This window comes from Ptychodera flava, chromosome 11 (genome assembly GCF_041260155.1).
Source record: "Ptychodera flava strain L36383 chromosome 11, AS_Pfla_20210202, whole genome shotgun sequence".
In the NCBI taxonomy this organism is placed as follows: domain Eukaryota; kingdom Metazoa; phylum Hemichordata; class Enteropneusta; family Ptychoderidae; genus Ptychodera; species Ptychodera flava.
In genome coordinates, this window is record NC_091938.1 from 43,237,284 (window position 1) to 43,257,976 (window position 20,693).

The window sequence follows — 20,693 nt, forward strand, 5'->3', positions numbered from 1 at the left end:
AAATGTTTTATTATACCGATCACATGATGTGTTAAACTGCCTACAGATTTTTCATAATTGCCACCTAATTTTATATCCGGTGGCAAACTTTTGCCACAAGAAATAAAAAAGTATTTCTATCCCTGAATATTGTTCATTATGATGATCATAATACTTTCAATGAAGTTGCAAACATGTGGCAAAGGTTCAAATTTACACATAACTGCAATATACATGTACAATGAAACACGTGAGCATTTACAGTTCATATCTGGTATTCAAAGTTGGTACATGGATGATTGACTTATGTCATACATATACCTGTTGATTTTTTAAACAGTAAGATAAAATATCGCTGCGTGGTAGCGATTTTGTTACAATTTTCTCATGTACAGAGCCATAACTCAGACATATTTCCACCAGTATCATTCAAAGTTGGTACAAGGACATTGCCCTATTTTAGACATATCAGTGTTCTCCCCAGAAATTTCTGAAACAGGGTCGGCTAATTTGCATAACAATAACTATGTAAATTTTATGTTAATTATGCAATACACATGTCACTCCATAGCATCAGAAAAAATCCCACAATAAAAGGATAAAGTAACATCTTTTGTGCACTTTAAGCACTTCATATATTACATCCATATTTTCATTCAAAGTCTTCCAGTTCTCTCTAGAATAACATTCAAAATCAGACGTTTTATGTGATCCTCTGTTACGACCGGTACGTGTTTGTCTGTAGCCAGATTGCTAAAACCATGGACGTCTGTTTTAAACGTCCATGGCAAAACAGTTAGTTACACGGACAAGTTCATACGGGACTGAATATTAGTCAGAGGAGCATGCCTGCAGGGAAATATGTTGACTTTAAAACTCAATTCATAATAAAGAGAAGCCCGAAAATATTGATACCGGGTATTTTCAAGAACAAGATTTGAAATTGCATCGACTTCTACTTCGACAAACGTACGAAACTTCGACAACTGCGCGGCGTCGGCCGTAGCCATGCATTGTGTGTGTGGAGCACGCTTGAACACACGCGACCTTTGAACCTATACTGTATATCCTAACCGTACATACATAGCTGCTGTATTCAGATGATCACACGATGATTATTTTAACTCATGTAGTTCCTTTTTATTTCATTTCATGGTACCCTGAATATTGTAAAACGGGTCGTGGGTTTTGAAACTGGATCAAGTGAAATTGTTTCTCAAAGTCAATCGAACGAATCCATGCAAGTTACGAATGCGTGACACGAGGTGACACACATGGCTTCAACGTCATGTGGACGTACACAGATCTGGAAATGGCTAACTCGGACACGCAACGATATGAACACGCGGCAGTACCATACATTTTTGCATCTGAATTTTGTCTCAACCAATCGTACGATTTCAGCCACTTCTGATCGAAATCACTTTTCCTGACCTTCGGATTCTTACCAGAGCGAGACATTGCCTAGATGCTTTGACCATGGAGGTGACTGAGTGCCGCTGGCAAAGATGCAACACCGAGCCTTTCGTTGAGTCATGGATGTAATTTTTAATTTTTACATCCATGGTTGAGTATACCGGTACTCCATGTCCGTTATGTTATATAAAATGGCCGTTGTCTGTACGATCGGCAGCGTAACACATTTCATGCTTTTTGAATTTAAGTTTCATCCGTCTTAGCCGATGTTCATTTGCACTACGGCCGCCCCGTTTATTCTCCTCACAGACAAGCGCGACTTTGGGTGCTTTGCACCCGATAACCCTGCCTCATTGTGTGTAAAACACCTAAAGCATCGACATGAGAGGAGAACAGTCTAACCATTTCACACATTTTGGCGATGGAATAAACCTTTTAATCATCTGGCACGTCGTGTTATCGCCACATTAGAACCGTTTCACACTTGAACTCGTTTCACACAAAATCGCCGCCGAGAAACAATAGGTCTTCAGCCACATTGAAAGAGAATCGGCGGACACGAAACAGGATCGGCTTGAAAAAATAAAGGATCGGGCGAAAAAATAAAGGATCGGGCGAAAAAATAAAGGATCGGGGCCGATCCTGTTAAACGGCCTGGGGAGAACACTGCATATGCTCTTCAATTTGTTTCACGTCATGTAGCAGTATCATGTCAATTATTGAAGTTTCGTAAGTAGGCTAATATGTCGAGAAATACTGCATTAAATTTCATGAAAACTTTGTACAGATGTTAGGCTCACATTGCTTTAACATTGAAAAAGACATTTATCAGTGTCATTTTAATTAATTTGTAATCGCATATGTAATGAACTTTCCTAATTGTAGTGATATATCCACAAATACAACGTCAAATTTGATGGAATTTCATACACATATTGATCTCATAGCGTTGTACATACTACATCAAACTTTATGAAATATGGTACCGGTGATTATCTGTTAGTTTTAGGATAGTATGCAAAAATGTTTTGCAACATCCTGTTGATTAATTCCTAGTTGACTCACTTAATGAACTTTATGGTAGTTTACATTGGTTTTATGTTTTCATCACCATGGAACTCATTCTTGGCCATTGAGCACCATCTGTATCAAAGTATTTTGTCACAGACCTAATTAATGAAGAAGACTCTATCCTCTCTGAGGACTTGTAATCAAAGTACCCATTAAAAAGTGGGGACTGTGTCATCAACGATGACTTGTTTTATATCACAAGATATGTCAGGGATAGAAGTACTTTTTAATTTCTCTTGGCAAAAGTTTGCCACCGGATATGAAATCAGGTGGCAATTATGAAAATTCTGGTGGCAGTTTAACACATCACGTGATCGGTATAATAAAATATTTTGTCATTGCCACATACTCTTTCTAATTTATAAATTCTTGAAAATATGGTGAGTACACGTCACAAAAAGTCGACCCATACTGCAGGCCTCAAAGAAAATTTTTTAAACGTACTAGCTGTGGGACATGTGATTTTTCATTTTTACTTGCCCGAGAGGAAAAATGACTTGCTCTAAATATCTAATAATTGTACCAGTAATTTGTAACAGAGAGCAAGAGTTTAGGCATATTAAATTGTATGTCCCGCATAAATTCAAAGTTAATTTTGCTTAAAATGAGCCATGCTATATGATTTTGCCATTTCTACTTTATCAAATAAATGCATCACCCCAAGGAAACGACGCGGTTAAATATCATAAAAATGCAATATGTTGTGCGACTTTGAAATTGGCTACCATTCGGGTCGTTTTGGAATTCGCGGGCATTGCCACCGGAAATGACGTAACTAATAGAACGTACGAGTGAGTGTGTTCACCTCGGCCATAGCGAATGCTTACCGCTGTGGCTTCAACATGGTGAGAAGTTACGCTTTTGGTGGCTGAAGTAACCGCAGCCATTGCCAGTTTATTGCATTTTAGGATGCCGTATTAGCCGCATTTGCCAAAATTACAAGAAAGGGTCGGAAAAGAGGCATTCAGACAAGCGTTTTCTGCGGTGCACATTTTCGAGTGCCGTGACTTCGCGTCGAATAAACACGGTTCGGAAGCCAGATGTACGGTAAGATAGACTTTAATTCCTGGAGCTTACTACATCGATTATGTAATCGCAATGCCGTACCAGTACGACTATTGTCACCAGAAAGCGTTCGTGTGTATCATCATCAACTGTGGACAAGAGCGAGAACAGCAGCAAGACTGCGACAGGTTGCCCAAAACATGTCAAGGGGATGCGGGGGCCCGCGGAGAAGTGTGGCCGTGTTTACATCCACCAGGACTGAACGTCAATTCTGCTGCTTTACGAAAGTGATTGTAAATAAATAGATAAATAAATACAAGTACTACATCTCATATATGTGTAACTCTATAATTAGTAACGTTAGGAGATATCTAATTTTATATTCCTAAAAAATTTACGTAGTGATTGACTGACTCTTTGCGAGACTGAACGATAGGTTGGGTATAATACAGCACAGCGCTGCCAGTAACAGTGACACAACGTATAGCAAAGAAGTTTCATACTGTTGACGAAGCAGTCGCGTTGTCATCATCTGTTCCCTTCTGCTCGACTATGTCTCCTCTAAAATATTTTAGCTTCTTTTAGAATTTCTCAGTCATAAAACAATGAACTCTGTGCTTTATATCGCTGATACTTAATCAAGAAAAAAACCTGCAGAAGCGTAGCTGATCACTCACTCACAGAAATGGCCAGCTGAGCCGCCCGGCCTCGGGTGCCAGTGTGCCCGATATTTACATCATGTCAATTTTAATTTATCTCTTCCCGAGAATTTGGCTAGACATGTCTTCACGGTCACATATTTTTAAAAGTGCCAATGTTCATGTGAGGTTTTATGACGCCAAACTGAAGATTTTGCGGCGAGAATACTACTTTGGTGTTTATGCTAACATGCCCCTCAGCCTGTTGCTCTTCCAGCTGTTGATAGGAAAGATGTGTGTTATAATAAACGGTGGACAATTTTCAACTGATCTCTTCTACATTTATCTACAAGCGTCATGGTGTAATTCAAATTTTTATACACAGATTTTGAACGAGGCAGTTTATGTTGAGAAGTAATAATAAGGTGGGATGGCAACTCCAGACTTTAATTCATATTTTGGTAGCTTGCGGTTGTGTGTATGGTAGTGCACTGGTGTGTTTGACTGTGGTCATGGTGGGCTTGTCACTGACGCAGACGCGACGGTCAACAAGAGTTCCGTTCTTGTTCTCGTTTAGGTTAAGGTCCCGACTGTTAAAATTTGCAGGCCTCTGAATTCTGAACAGCTTTGTCATATCTTCTGTGACGATGACATTCTCAGTTGCACTGCTTTATCACTATCTCCATAGTCAATGCACGAAGTCACCATCAAGTTCTATTAGTGACGTCACAGCTACTTACGCCAAAACGGGGCGAGCTCGGCAATTTCCGGAAAATGTCGCCATGATTGAAGTCGAAAAGTGCAACTTTTCCCGTGTTTTCGTCGAAATAACATAATACAACCATCTAAAAACCGCTCAAATAAGCTTCAGTTTGTGTTTAAATTTTTGTTTTATTAGCTACTATAGACTATAGTCTATAGAAGCTATTGGGATGGGTATCCGTCCGGCGTCCGTCGTCAGTCTGTATGTATGTATGTATGTATGTATGTATGTAGGTATGTATGTATGTCCGTTTGTGAGGCGTCCGTCCACTCAAATATCTTGAGAACCGCAGTACTTACTGATTTGATATTTGTTGTGTAGATGAAAAATATGATTTTGAGAAACTCTTTTTTTTAATTTTTTGATATTGTTGAAAATAGGCAAATTAATGCCAAAAAAGGCGTTTTTGGTAAAAAATCTTCTTCTTCATAACCGCTGGTCAGACAGCTTTGTTATTTGGTATACAGGTCCCTAGGGACAACCCAACTTAGATTTGTTCAAATTGTGATGAAATATGCAAATCTGTATTTTTAAGGAATTTTTTTTGTCATTTTTGATCAAAATTTGACTTACATTGTATGTAATTCTTGTACTGTATAAACCCTATCAATTCACCCAGAAAAAAATAATTAATATGATTTTAAATAATTGAATTAATTAGGAAATCATCAAAGCCAAAATAATTTTAGTGTAGAATTATCAGAAAGTTCAACTTTTTTGACAGTTCATAGTGAAATGCTTACCATCTTGGAGGATTAAAACATGTAAAGGCAACTTTCCTGAATCCCAACTTTGACATATTCTGAACCGTCATTTATTGTGCCCTGTATGTTATCTTAAAGAAATTGCTCAAAATTGTTTGTCATGATAGGGTGGTCAAATAAATAGAGATGGAAAAAGTTCTAATTTCCATTTATGGTTGATTAGGTAAGGATGAAATAAAATTACTTTTTGAGGAAAAAAATAGAGTGGTCAATTAAAAGAGTGGTCAAAGTGATAGGGTTTTTATGGTAAAGCTGGGCTGTAAGATTCCTCATGTGCTATTTATAGCAATTATGCAATCTGTGTAAACAGTGCAATGAAAGTGTTACATGATGCTTTTGATGACCTTGAACTTCTTAAGTTGCAAACATTTGTCTCTTCAGTGTGCTTTCTCTGAGTACATACAGTCTCAACTTATTCAACAGAATTTACTTACAATGTTAATTTGAAAGTGAAAATGTGCTTGGTTAATAGGATGAAAATACTGATAAAAAGATAACCAGCTTAAGATTCTTTATAACCTGACAGATATGCTGTTTTTTTATGATGAAAATCTTGATTTAAGCAAGTCTTGTTTACTTTAATTAGAATGTAAGTAACTCTCGTTTATTAGCTACTATAGACCAATATAGTCTCAGTGTTTTTGTTAAGGGCGGTAAGCAGGTAAATGTTACCAGGGTTCTCCAGTCATTTTACCTGGGTTTCCCCTTGTTATATCAATGCAATCAATAGAGGGACAGCAGCAATGTTACCGGGGTTCCCAAATCATTTACCAATATTCCCCAACCTTAGCAAAAACACTGAGTCTATAGAAGCTATTGGGATGGGTATCTGTCCGGCGTGCACTGTCAGTATGTATGTATGTGTATCGGTATGTATGTACGTTTGTAAGGCGTCCGTCCACTCAAATATCTTGAGAACTGCAGTACTTACTGATTTGATATTTGTTGTGTGGATAAAATAATGATTTTGAGAAACTCTTTTTATTAATTTTTGATATTGTTGAAAATATGCAAATTAACACCAAAAAAGGTGTTTTTGGTAAAAATCTTCTTCTTCATAACCACTGGTCAGACAGCTTTGTTATTTGGTATACAGGTCCCTAGGGATAACCTAACTTAGATTTGTTAAAATTGTGATGAAATATGCAAATCTGTATTTTTACGAAATTTTTTTTTCCATTTTTGGTCAGGCCATCCTGAAATGAGCTATCAAAGATATCCACCTTCTTCATCAATACATGTGTCACAAAAGGTTATTCTCTACATAACACAGCAGAGCTTTGTCAACTGTTGAGTCGCTTGTTTTTTCAAAACCACTGGTCAGACAGCTTTAATATTTGGTTTACAGGTCCCTAGAATGACCTTAGTGAGATAATTTTCAAATAACTTTCAAATAACTTTCAAAGTTTTATTTTGATAAATGTATTCGTGAAGAAAGCAGATTCAACTTTCGTTTTCGTTACTCTTCAGTGCAGATTTGTTTTCTGTAAGTGAGAACCGATCCCTAACAACCAAGGTCACGTAATTTGAAACTGTCTGCATCTCAAGCACTCAGAATGCAAAATTCACACTTACCGATGGCGAGACCAACAGTTTTCATGCCGGACCAGTAACTTTTGAAAGATGTCCTGCTGTTCCTAAAGAGGCAGCCAGTAACTTTCCCTATACGTATAGAAGTTTACCCAAATGATTTGCTAAGCTAAATACCTTACACAATTATTCAAAGAAACGAAATTTATTCTTGCAAGAGATTTGCAAAACATGAAATTTGCAAATAGAAAGTGAACAGACTGATTGGTACTGCATCAAAGCGAAGGACCTTACCTCACGTGTTCTCGCGAGAGAAGCGGCGCTATTCAATATGCTCCCCATTTGTTAAGCATGTGTTAGATTTAGGTTTTAGCGTATCGACTGGGTCATGCATATGTCAATGTAAACTGGATTTCGGGGACATCTCAACATTGCACTTTCTTATGATATTGGATATTTACAGCTACTGGACAATACAGTATCGAAATTAGAATTGTTTGGTCTGATATGAAATCTCCGATATAGGATATTTACCCACAGTTTATTTAATAGACGAGTCTAGTATCGTATAATTTAAGTTAGAGTTGGACGACAGAAGTCGCGCTTGGCTAGACCGCGGGGATAGGTCTGTACGGTTGTGATCTAACTGACAATAAAAATCGAAGATTTACCCTCGATTTGACAAGTATAGTATTGTCCAGTATCGAAGTTAGAGTCGGATTGAGGAAGTCGACGATCTGTCAGATGGCAAAATTTCCGACATATATAGGACATTTGTCCCGAAATCGCGGATAAATATCGGTGATTTTAGATAGAGCATACATGCCCGAGACAGAGTGCAAGTTATTCTAGTGTCGATATTAGAGTCCCAATCGCCGATAAATATCGAGTAAATATCTGTAATTTCACAGATCCGGCATGTCGAGACGCAAGGCAAGTCATTACAGAACTGTCTAGTATCGATTATTATATAGAGACCCAAAATTGCCAATATGTATCAGCCTGAGGTAAAATATCGGCAATTTTGCAAACCCGGCGTGTCGCGGCAGGAGACAAGTCTAGTATTGATATTAGACCTGAAAAATAGATTGTTATTTACGGCAGAAATGTTGGACATCAAACTTCGATACCAGAAAGTAAATGTCGGATATTCAAAGTTGAATCTTCATTGTGATTTGACCTTGATGGCCATTTGCCTTAGTCACTTGTAAAGATTATGCTTACATTTTAAATTGTGATTCGTCTTTTAACGTGGGTTTTGACACTTCAGTATTATTTCTCTTCATCAATTGCCCTAGTTTTTTGTCTTCCATTCCTTGAGTTTGATGATGAGTCCCTCGAATTAAGAGAAGCCAGAATACTTGTATTTGTGTGTGAATCGCTGTTTGTGCCGCCAAAACTAACCTATATCCCTCTGGATGCATAGCTTGTCCGTGTTGGGGACAGGCTTGTGTTCGTTTTCTCAATGTTAGGAAATATTTGTTGTGAAAGGCTATTTTAGGAAATAAAAACGTTTTATGTGTTTGTGCTTAATCTTTCATTGATTTCACATACTTTTGGCACTGAGATCAGTTGCTCCAACTTTTGGTTTTGATAGTCATCTTCTTTTTCTTTCCTGTAAAGTAATAATTCAAAATAGGCAAAAAAGTTTGATGTCAGGATGTTGAAGTGGTGTCTTTTTATTTTTTCAATCACATGTTCTTCATACTGAGCACTGGTGAAAAATCTGCTCTATATTTGGATTTGACATGAGGATCGGACCAGTTGATTTCCTTCAGGGCCAGTGATTTTTTAAAGTTGCTGGCCTGCTTGGCCAGTAGAGATTTAAGTTTCACACACTGCACGCACTACATGTACGTAGCTGCAATACGTGGCCTCCTCACAGGCGTGCTGTTTACTGGGTAGTTTGTATATAAGTGTAGTTTATGCTATGTTCCGACGTTCTCTTCCGTAGGTGATAAGTCTACGGAAGAGAACGTCGGAACGTAGCATAAACTACACTTATACAAACTACCCAGTAAACAGCACACCTGTGGGCCTCCTTGGTCGACTGAGCCCGTTTCAACTACTATGTAAACTTGTACTTTTTCAACCGGGGGTTGGCTCACGTCGGATTGGGGACCAGCAGTTACCTCTACTGAGACCAGATCATTCCTGCAAAGATGGGGCGTGCACCACCGCCTATCATCAGTAGCCCTCCCCCATTGCAATTGTCAAGCAGAGATGGGAGTGAAAACGATGAAATGGCTGATCACCGACAACACAGGCCCGAAGGGAGAACTTGACACAGATGTCATGCAGAGAATGATACTACAATACTGAAACATGCCTGACCCTTTCACAAAAATTTCCCCGACCATGTGTGTCTTCGGCCACCCAATAGGTGACCTCATCCCAATTGTTCCCGAGAAGTACAGACCACATGGGACTTGCCAAGAAACACTCAAAGCAAGGGAGGAGGCTCTCCGTAAATGCCACATCCGCATGGCTGACACCTTGGCGGAGCACACTAGACAACTTTCACCTCTTGCAGTTTGGGAGTCAGTCCACGTGTAGAACCACAGACAGTACACCACCCCAACAAGTGGGACCGGACGGGCAGTATTGTTTAGGTATGCCAACACAACCAATACGTGGTCAAAATTGACGTTTCAGGCCAAATCACACTTTGGAACAGAAGATTCCTGCACAAATTCTGTCCAGTTTGCAATGAACAACCACCACCCAGATCAATATATGATGACCTAGCAACCCATGCCACTATACCAACCCTAACGGAAAATTGAGATCAACATCTAGTCCACAGTAGATCTACAGTAGACTTTATTTTAATTGGGCATTAGATCTACTGCTGCATCTACTTTTGTGCATACTAATGAGGTCATAGTTCAGAGAGTAGATGAAATGTAGACAAAATGTGGATGAAAAATTAGAGGAAATTTAGATCTCAGGTAGATGAAATGTAGACAAGATGTAGATCTACTGCTTCATATCCTTTTGTGCGTATTAATCAGGTCATAGTTGAGAGAGTAGATATAAGGTAGATGAAAGGCAGACAAGATGTAGATAGAATAAATTACATATAAGATGTGGCGTAGACAAAAACAAACAAGAAATTGGTTTTGATGTTTGTTTGTTTGTTTTTTACAAGCAAAATTGTCATTACAAGCAGCTGGGATATCAAACAGGTTCGTTTGATTGTTTGTTGGATATCAAGCTGAGAAAATTAAAGTTAATCAGTTATTAAACTTACAAATTAAATCATGGTCCAGACCATGATTAGATGCAACTGTATTTACCCATCTGAAGAAAGTATCAACTTATGAAAACATGTTGAGTTTTATTCTTTTTAAATGTGATTCACTTTGAAGTCACTTTTTCAAAGATTACTTACTGGTATTTTTAACTTTACTAAAAAACTAGTTTGATCCCTGTGATATTTTGCATTTGTGTTCCTCGATCGAGTTAAACAGGAGTGCCTTTGATGAAAAGAAAATTAATTCACTAATTTCTTCTCTCTATTGTTGTACAGTATGTGTTTAAATGTAAGGTAAAACATCTTGTCTTTTACTGATGCCTTATGCCATGGAGCCTGCAGTTTGCTAATCATAGAATTTGAAGGGATTGGATTGTTGGACATAGTACATACAGCAAGAAACAGTGCTGTAGATAAAATGTAGAAAAGATGGTGTTTTTGAAGTAGAAGTAGATGAGTCTTTGTTGGCCTTAGTGAACTTTGTAAATGAAACTCCCTTAGATTGGATAGTAGATCAAGCATAGACGAAGTTAGTGCAAAATGTAGACATATAGTCATGTCTGGTGTGGACAATATCTATAGACAAAGCTTCAAGCAGACAAACTGCTTTGGGTCTTCTACAAAACCTTGGTGTAGATCTACATAAAGTCTACTGCAGACTGTACGTAGATCTACTCTCATCTACTGTGGACTTAGGTTTTCCGTAAGGGAACACCCATCATGACACCACGGATGCTAGATACCAAAAACATCCCCATGACGCACCCATGGACCAAAAATTTAAATCTTTCTCAGCCTTTATCCATTAACATTGCATTAGTACGTCATGTACAGTACATGACCCCTGTGTCAATGTGCATGTGCAGCCAGACGTTGCAGACATTCCCGCATTTTCAACCTGTTCTGTACTTGTTTGGTTATTGTCTTTTCATGTTGATGTTACTATAAAGTGATTGAATAGATGGAACTCTGTTCTTATTTAGTGTTTACAGTATTTTTGCATATTTGCATGGCAATGGTCACTGATATTTAAGTGGGACTCCCATTATTTTGTTTCAAACTAGCACAGGGAGTTCCATCCCCGTGTTAATATTAATTGTGTGCACATCCTTCAGTATGTATATTACCCTTAAAATGCCATGCCTGTATATATCCGTACACACCCAAATCACGCTCAACGCCACGCACAGATATACTGTATACGGCCTGAGGTTCACGAACTCCAGTTGCTGGGTTGTTGTTATGTAATGAATATTGCCGTTAAAGTTTAAGAGGATATGTTTGAGAGGTTTTGGCATTGCAAATAAATACAAAAAAAATTTGATATCTAGCAACAAGCGCTGCCATCTTACAAGAAAATTCAAATTAGAGCCTGTATTCAGCTCTGTCATTAGCTACCTTGTGATTGGCAAACGACTTTTAGAAAAAAATTCACTCCAAAAAATGCACTACCAGAACTTCTGAGAAAACAAATTCGTTTCAAGAACTAAATAAAATAAGTTTGAGGTACAATAAGAATGACATTCGCATCTGAACGCTTTTGATAACCGTACCAGCTCAGAACCAGTGTTCTGAGGTTCAATCGTGATGTCACCTAGCGATCAGTCAACATGAACACAGACAAAAGTTTGATCATGTATTTTGACGAGCACGCAACAAAATTCACCAGTAAATAAATGAACAGAAACCAATAAATATTGAAATTTTATTGAAAAGGAATATGTCGACGTGAGGTCAACAGTTCGGAACGTCCCGTGTTGTACATTTGGCCATACTCGGACGTACGGAGGCGCAATCACATTCAGGCAATGCCAAAACCTCTCAAACATATCCTCTTAAACTTTAACGGCAATATTCATTCCATAACAACAACCCAGCAACTGAATCATATCTGATAGCAATCAGAGTCCAAATTAAAATAAACAAAGGAAAGATTTTTCCTGGTTACATGGTTTCACCTTTCAATACCAGAAAGAAATACAAAAATACAAACAAAGAAACAAACAAACAAACAAACAAATAAACAATGATAAATGAATAAAAGATCTTGTTTAGGAAATGCTATCATGTTGCTGATTCATATTCTATAGTGTTGAAGCTATATTTCACTTGTGTTATATGCTTTAGTGTAAATGTGTTGAAGGGTATGTGGTATTTGTATTATTGACAAATACAATTGTTTGTTTGTTTATTATTTACAAGTTCAACTGCTGAAATTTTTCATCCAAATACCGGTATGTGTCTTTTCATGACATTGAAAATTTGTTAAAGTTTGAAGGCTTTTTGTCCAAAAGACATACTTTAGAGTCTTTTAATCATTTTCAAATTGCATTGTTTGCATAATTACGGTTCACTGCGTTCACTGCATTTTGAAGTCGCTCCAGAATTTTCGAAGATTTTTACAGTTTATCTGAAGAATTACAGTCGTATTTGCCAACCAAAAACGTATGAAGGTGTGTTGAAGTAGATTATATGATCTCTGGACACGATAATTCTCTGTGTTCCTAATATTCCTGACTTTTTGTCTGGCAGAAGACCTGCCTGGCATGGTGCTTTTGCTGCCGTACTGCACATACCGTTTCACTTGTATGTAAATTATGCATTGCTATGACTGTGGTACTGCAAACTCTAACTCTAACTATCTGCGATGAAGTTCTCTGTGCCCAGTGTGAGGAAAGATGTTTTCCTGGCATGTTCGCAGACGCCTGAGGAGCACAAGATGAGTAAGCAGAAACAAAACTCTTCCCAAAATCTCTGTCTTCGTGAAATTGATACGGCTGAAGACTCAACAGGTGTCAACGACACAATGATGGATGTCGAAACAATGTTGATTGATAACGCCAAGTCACCGACTAAATCTGCAATTATCGTAAATGAGCTTTTATGCTTCCTCGTAAATAAAATGGATATTATGCCAAATGATATCCTGTTGAAGGTCTGCTGTGACTTTTATGAAGATGTTCAAATCGAAAACGCAAAGAAAGAACTCTTCGAGTTGTGCTCATCGAAATCTACTACCCGGTTCAGACGGAGACAGGGTCCAAATAAACGGCAAAGTAATGTACAGGACATGTTAAACCTGCTTCAAGAAGTAGAACCTGAGATGATCCTGTCTTTCGTTGCCTTAGACTTGGGTAATTTACCACCCTTAACGCAGAACCACATTGATATTTCGGTGATGGTAAAACAGCTATCTTCGATAAAATCTGACATTTCAAGTCTGAAAGAGTCAACAAAACTATCCGCAGACTTGCACTTTAACCTTAAAATGGAAGTTGAATCATTGAAAAAATCACCACGGTTTAAACAAAGGAGCGATACTACAACGGCGAGCCAGACACCGGCTGTTTGCATTCTTCCGCAGGCTGATGCCGATGGAATCGTTCGGGAGATCAATACGGAAAAGTCTTTGTATACGGACTCAATCCCTTCGACGCTAGAAAAACAATATGAGGACGATACCATAGTTATTGAGGTGATTAATTCGTGTTCCTCAAGTGATTCGTCTACAGAAATGAAGTCCTACGCAAAAGCTCTAAACTCTACGCGACCTAAAGAGAACAATAATCAGACACTGACTCAAGGTGATGCATCTGTACAACATCTAACACAGAATGACAGCACTCTGAATAAGACATCGAACTATTCCTTCCAAATCGTCTCAAAGAAGAAATGACAAAGGCAGAAACCAATCATTGGTACGTCTGATACCTCACATTGCTTAGTTCACGGAGTGAACAAGGAACCAGTAACAACTGTTTTTGTAAGTCGCCTAGACCCCGACACCTCAAAGTCACAGTAAATTGACTATATTAAAAAGATAATTAAGTGTTACTCTGATATCGATTGTGAATAGCTACACACAAAACATAGTTCTTATTCATCTTTCAGAGTATCTGTCAAAGATGTTAATTACTCTGATATTGTATGCTCTGAGAAATGGTCCCGGGGAGTCTTAGTGCGAAAATTTTATCGTAGTCGTCCCAATAATATATCTATATAATGTTGAAAATAGCTTCATATAATTGCAAATCTTCGATTGCTGATGTTAAACTCCTGTGTGAAAAATCCGATATCTGCCTTTTGCAAGAGCATTGGCTCTACAAGGATGAGTTATGTATGCTTACATCAATCCATGATGGCTATCAAGCATTTGGTGTGTCAGCTATTGACACACAAAGTGATATTTTAATTGGCCGTCCATACAGCGGCACAGCTATATTATGGAAAAAATCGCTGTCAAGTTTAATAACACCTAAATCTTATAATGACCCGAGAATCGTCGGCATTGAGCTTTTGACAAACGTTGGTAAATGCCTTATACTTTGCGTCAATTTACCGACGAATTGTAATGATAATTTTGACGAGTACAGCCATTATCTAGGTAAAATTCATTCTATTATTCAAGATGCTGGTACACCATATACTATTGTCATGGGTGACATGAATGCTGACCCTACCAAGAAGTTTGGTCAAGAGTTAATTTCTTTTAGTAATGACTATCACTATGTTATTGCTGATCTCTTGAATTTTGGTAATAATGCTAATGTTTATACATATACAAGTGAAGCCCATGTTCAACTGCTTGGCTTGATCATTTTATTTGTACACAAGCCGCCTCTCAGTTATTATTAGATATTCAGATCATTGATGAGTTCTTTTCACCTGACCACCTGCCACTGATATGCCAATTTGCATTTAGTCTTTCCGCTTTTTGTAGTTATAGAAATTCTAATACCACCTGTACGCAGTCTAACTGGAAAGGAGTTGATCGGTCACTTGTGGAAGAGGAGGGTATTCATACATATACAAATCAGTCCGACATTTACTTATCAAAAGTTCAAATTCCACATGAAGCCATTCAATGTAAAAATTGTAATTGTTGTCATAACAATCATCTAAGTCAAATTACATCGTATTACGACTCCATTTGTAATGCTTTGTTAAAGGCAAGTGATGACACATTCTGTTCACGTAGAGCAACACATTATCATCCTATACCAGGCTGGAACGAAATGGTTTAAGAAACTCATAGTGCAGCTCGCCATGCCTATAGCCTTTGGAAATCTGCCAATAAACCAAGGTTTGGCCATATTGCAGAATATATGCATCGTACAAGATCAATTTTCAAATATTCTCTTAGAAGGTGTAGGAAAGATGAAGCCAGTAAACGTGCTGATAGCATGGCACATTCTTTACTTGTAAATGACCATAGGAATTTTTGGGCAGCTGTCACCAAAGTGAATAGCAATAAAGTTCCGCTAGCAACATGTATAAACAAGGTAAAAGGCGAGCAAAATATCGCAAACATGTGGGGTGATCATTTCAAAAATCTTATGAATTCTGTTAATAATTGTAAACACAGTAGATTTGTACAGACAACACTCATCTCTGTGCCTTACGCTGAAGAGATGTCTGTTAGTGTTCATGAGATTCGTAAAATTATTGACAACCTTACAGTTGGGACATCGCCAGGCGCTGATGGCATTAATGGGGCAGAGCATTTACGCTATGCAAGTAGTAAATTGGTTGTTCATCTTGCATTGTATTTATCTTCCATGTTATTGCATGGGTTTGTCCCTGAAAATCTAACAGATGTCATCCTCGTTCCTCTTGTGAAAGACAAAACTGCTGATCTGTCGAGTAAGAATAACTATCGTCCAATTGCCTTAACAAGTGTCATATCTAAAGTCCTTGACAGTGTCTTACTAAATGGCTGTGAAAGGTATTTGACAACTACTGATTATCAATTTGGTTTCAAAAAGAAACATGGTACAAATATGTGTATTTTTCTTCTAAAAGAAATGATTAGATATTACAAGAAAAATGGAAGCTCAGTATACGTCTGCTTCCTTGATGCAGAAAAATCGTTTGATACAGTAAATCATTTTACACTTTTAAAGAAGTTAATTGAGAAGCAAGTACCTCTGTACATTATTAGACTGATATATTTTTGGTACTGCTCACAAAAGTTTTGCGTACGTTGGGGAAAGTCTACTTCTCAAATTTTTACAGTTTCAAATGGAGTCCGTCAAGGGGGCATTATGTCCCCCCTTCTTTTTAATTTGTATATTGACGATCTTAACAGAGCACTGACTAGTTGTGGAGTTGGCTGTGAAATAGGCGGTACTATGTTAAATAACTTATCTTATGCTGATGACATGTGTTTGCTTCCACCATCTATTAAAGGGTTGAGAAAGCTTATTGATGTATGTGAACAATATGCTATTGAGAACGACATTGTTTATAATGTTTCAAAATCAAAATGTATGAATTTTGTAAGAAACAAAACTCAGAATGTTTCCATCAGTGTCACTTGGAGGACAACCTTTAGAATTTGTTACACAATTTACTTATCTTGGTCATGTCTTTAGATTTGACCTTAAGGATGATGTTGATATTGCTTCTCAGTGAAGGGCGTTATGTGGTAGATCAAATATGCTTTTGAGAAAATTCAGCAACTGTAGCTTCCGTGTTAAAACTCGGCTTTTTAATGCATTTTGTAATAATTTCTATTGTATACAATTGTGGTGTGACTACAAGGCGTCATAAATCCGTAGTTTGCATGTGTGTCATAATAATGCTTTACGTAGGTTATTGGATTTACCATGAAATGCTAGTATTTCATCTGCATTTGTAGTAAACCAAACTGACAATTTTCCTATCTTGAGGAGGAAAGCTGTGTACAGTTTTGTTCCGTAGACTTCGATATAGTGAAAACGAACTGCTTAAGAGTCTATTACATTCTGACGCCGCTTATTTTGGCCTGCAAGACAAATGGCAAAAGCTTCTCTATAGCAGATTTTAAAGTGATCGTGGATTGATTGATGTATGGTTAGTCCCCACGGACACCGTCCGGGGGGACTTATAGGTTTGGTCATGTCCGTGCGTGCGTGCGTGCGTGTGTCCGTTCGTTCACGCAGATATCTCAGAGATGCCTAGAGCGATTTCTTTCAAACTTGGTACAAGGATTACTTCATATGTCATACAGATGCACGTTGATTTGTTTCGTGATGCGATCCAATATGGCTGCCAGGCGGCCATTTTATTACGATTTTTTCATGTACAGAGCAACAACTCAGGCATGTTTCAACTGATTTTATTCAAAGTTGATACAAGGACATTGACCAATGTCATAGATATGCACTTCAATTTTGGTGATACGATCCAATATGGCCGCCGTGCGGCCATTTTGTCACGATTTTTTGATGTACAGAGCCATAACTCAGGCGTATCTCAATCGATTTTATTCAAAGTTGGTACAAGGACATTGACCTATGTCATACATATGCACGTCAATTTGTTTTGTGATACGATGCAATATGGCCGCCTGGCGGCCATTTTATTATGATTTTTTCATGTACAGAGCCATTACTCAGGCATGTTTCAACAGATTTTATTCAAAGTTGGTACAAGGACATTGACCAATGTCATAGCTATGCACATCAATTTGTTTTGTGATACAATCCAATATGGCCGCTGTGCGGCCATTTTGTTACAATTTTTTCATGTACAGAGCCATAACTCAGGCATATCTTAACCGATTTTATTCAAACTTGGTACAAGGACATTGACCCATGTCATACACATGCACATTGATTTGTTTTGTAATACGATCCAATATGGCCGCCATGTGGCCATTTTATTGCGTTTTTCATGTCCAGAACCATAACTTAGACATGTATCAAGCGATTTTATTCAAAATTGGTAAAAGGAGATTGACCAATGTCATACATATGCACGTTAATTTGTTTTGTGATACGATTCAATATAGCTGCTGTGCTGCCATTTTGTTATGATTTTTTCATGTCCTGAACTACAACTCAGACATGTATCAAGCGAATTTATTCAAAAGTATTTTTATCACAGACCTAATGAAGAGGACTCTATCCTCTCTGAGGACCTGTAATCAAAGTACCCATTAACAAGTGGGGACTGTGTCATCAATGATGACTTGTTTCTTTTAAATTACTCTTTATTTCCTCTCAGTATTTAATTGTATAGTATTTATAGTGTCCTTATAACTTTCATTGTGCTATGGACAGTTATTGTTTAACTTGTCTGAAATAAAGTTGAAATAATAATAATAATTATGAACCAAAAATGTGCATTTTAAGCCCATATTCCTCCCCTTATTTGTTAAATCAAACATGGAAGGACTACTCAAAGCTTCTTCATTTCCTGATCTTTGAAATTCATAGTGGTTTGGCTTGGCTTTCAATCACTGGAAACGCATTGTACCTGTCTCTAAAAGAAGTGTGACATGCATGTGAAGTTTATTGGTTCAAAAAGTTCTTGGCATGTGAGGTTGTGTGGCATGAAAGTCTGTGGAGTCTTAAGTGTTAACACAAGCTAAGTTCAAATATAAAATCAAGAAAATAATGCAAAAAAGTTGCTGCTGATGGGCCTGTTATGCAGAGGTTGAGGTGTCAAGAGCAACCCATCAGTCCACATTTGTGTTATTAGTCCCCACGGACACCATCTGGGGGGACTTATAGGTTTGGTCATGTCCATGTGTGCATCTGTCTGTTCACACAGATATCTCAGAGATGCTTGGAGTGATTTTATTCAAACTTGGTTCAAGAATTACTTCAAATGTCATACATATGCACTTTGATTTGTTTTGTGATACAATTTAATATGGCCGCCGTGCAGCCATTTTGTTAAGATTTTTTCATGGAGCCATAACTCAGGCATATCTCAACAGATTTTATTCAAAGTTTGTTCAAGGACATTGACCTATATAGTACATATGCACGTCAATTTGTTTCACGATATGATCAAATATGGCCGCATGACGGCCATTTTCATACAATTTTTTCATGTACAGAGCCATAACTCAGGCACGTCTCTACCGATTTTATTCAAAGTTGGTACAAGGACATTGACGTATGTCATGCATATCCACATTGATTTTTTTTGTGATACAATCCAATATTGCCACCATGTAGACATTTTGTTATGATTTTTAATGTACGGAGCCATGACTCATGACTCAGGTACATCTCAATCGATTTTATTCAATGTTGGTACAAGGACATTGACCCATATCATACATATGCATGTCAATTTGTATTACGATATGATCAAATATGGCCACATGGCGGCCATTTTGTTACAATTTTTTTATGTTCTGAGCCCATAAGTCAGACATGTATCATTGGATTTTATTCAAAGTTGGTACAAGGACATTGACCTATGTCATAAATATGCATGTCAATCGGTTTCACAATCTGATGCAATATGGCTGCCTTGTGGCCATTTTGTTATGATTTTGTCATGTCCTGAGCCATAATTTTGATATGTATCAACTGATTTTTTTTCAAAGTTGGTACAAGGACATTGACCTATCATGTCATAAATATGCATGTCTATTGGTTTCACAGTCCAATGCATTTATAATGACTGCCTGGTGGCCATTTTGTTATATAATGCAAGATCCCGAGGTACATTGAATATTCCACATTGATTAAGGGTCATTAGCATAGAATTTTAATGCCGAAACAATGCTCATTAATGTAATCTGCATATTTGAATATCATTATACCTTGCATCTTGCACTAACAGCATTTTGTTACGAATTTTTCATGTACAGAACTATAACTCAGACATATTTCCACCAGTATCATTCAAAGTTGGCACAAGGACCTTGACCTATGTCATAAATATGCACATCAACTTGTTAAAGGGCATGTAGCAGTATCATGTCAATTATTGAATTTTTCATAATTAGTCTAATATGTCAAGAAATAGTGCATCAAATTTCATGAAACTTGGTACAGATGTTAAGCTCACATTGCTTTAACAGGAAAAAGACATTTCTCAGTGTCAAGTTAATTCATTTGTAATTGCATATGTAATGTACTTTCCTAATTAGAGTGATATATCCACAAATACTGCGTTAAATTTGATGAAACTTGGTACAGATTTTGATCTCTTATGTTGTAAATACAAATCAACGACACTTAGTGGTATCATTTATATATAAATTAATTGCTAGTTTGCATTTACATAATGGATTTTTGCTTTTAGGGTGAATGTCCAAAGTACTGCATCAAACTTTATGAAATATGGTACCGGTGATAATCTGTCAGTGTTAGGATAGGATGCAAAAATGTTTAGCAGCATCCTGTCGATTAACTACTAATTGATTCATTTTAATGACCTTTTGTTATTAGTATGGCGGCTTACATTGGTTTTATGTTTTCACCACCATTGAACTCATTTTTTGCCATTAAGCCCCATCTGTCTCGCAGTATATTTAATCACAG

General features: G+C 37.5%; 1 protein-coding gene across 3 annotated transcripts in view; it reads left to right on the plus strand.

Moving 5' to 3' along the window:
- The window catches only part of LOC139144565 (kinesin-like protein KIF28P), a 503,294-nt gene that overhangs the window by 106,426 nt on the left and 376,175 nt on the right, over positions 1–20,693 (plus strand). The window lies entirely within an intron of this gene.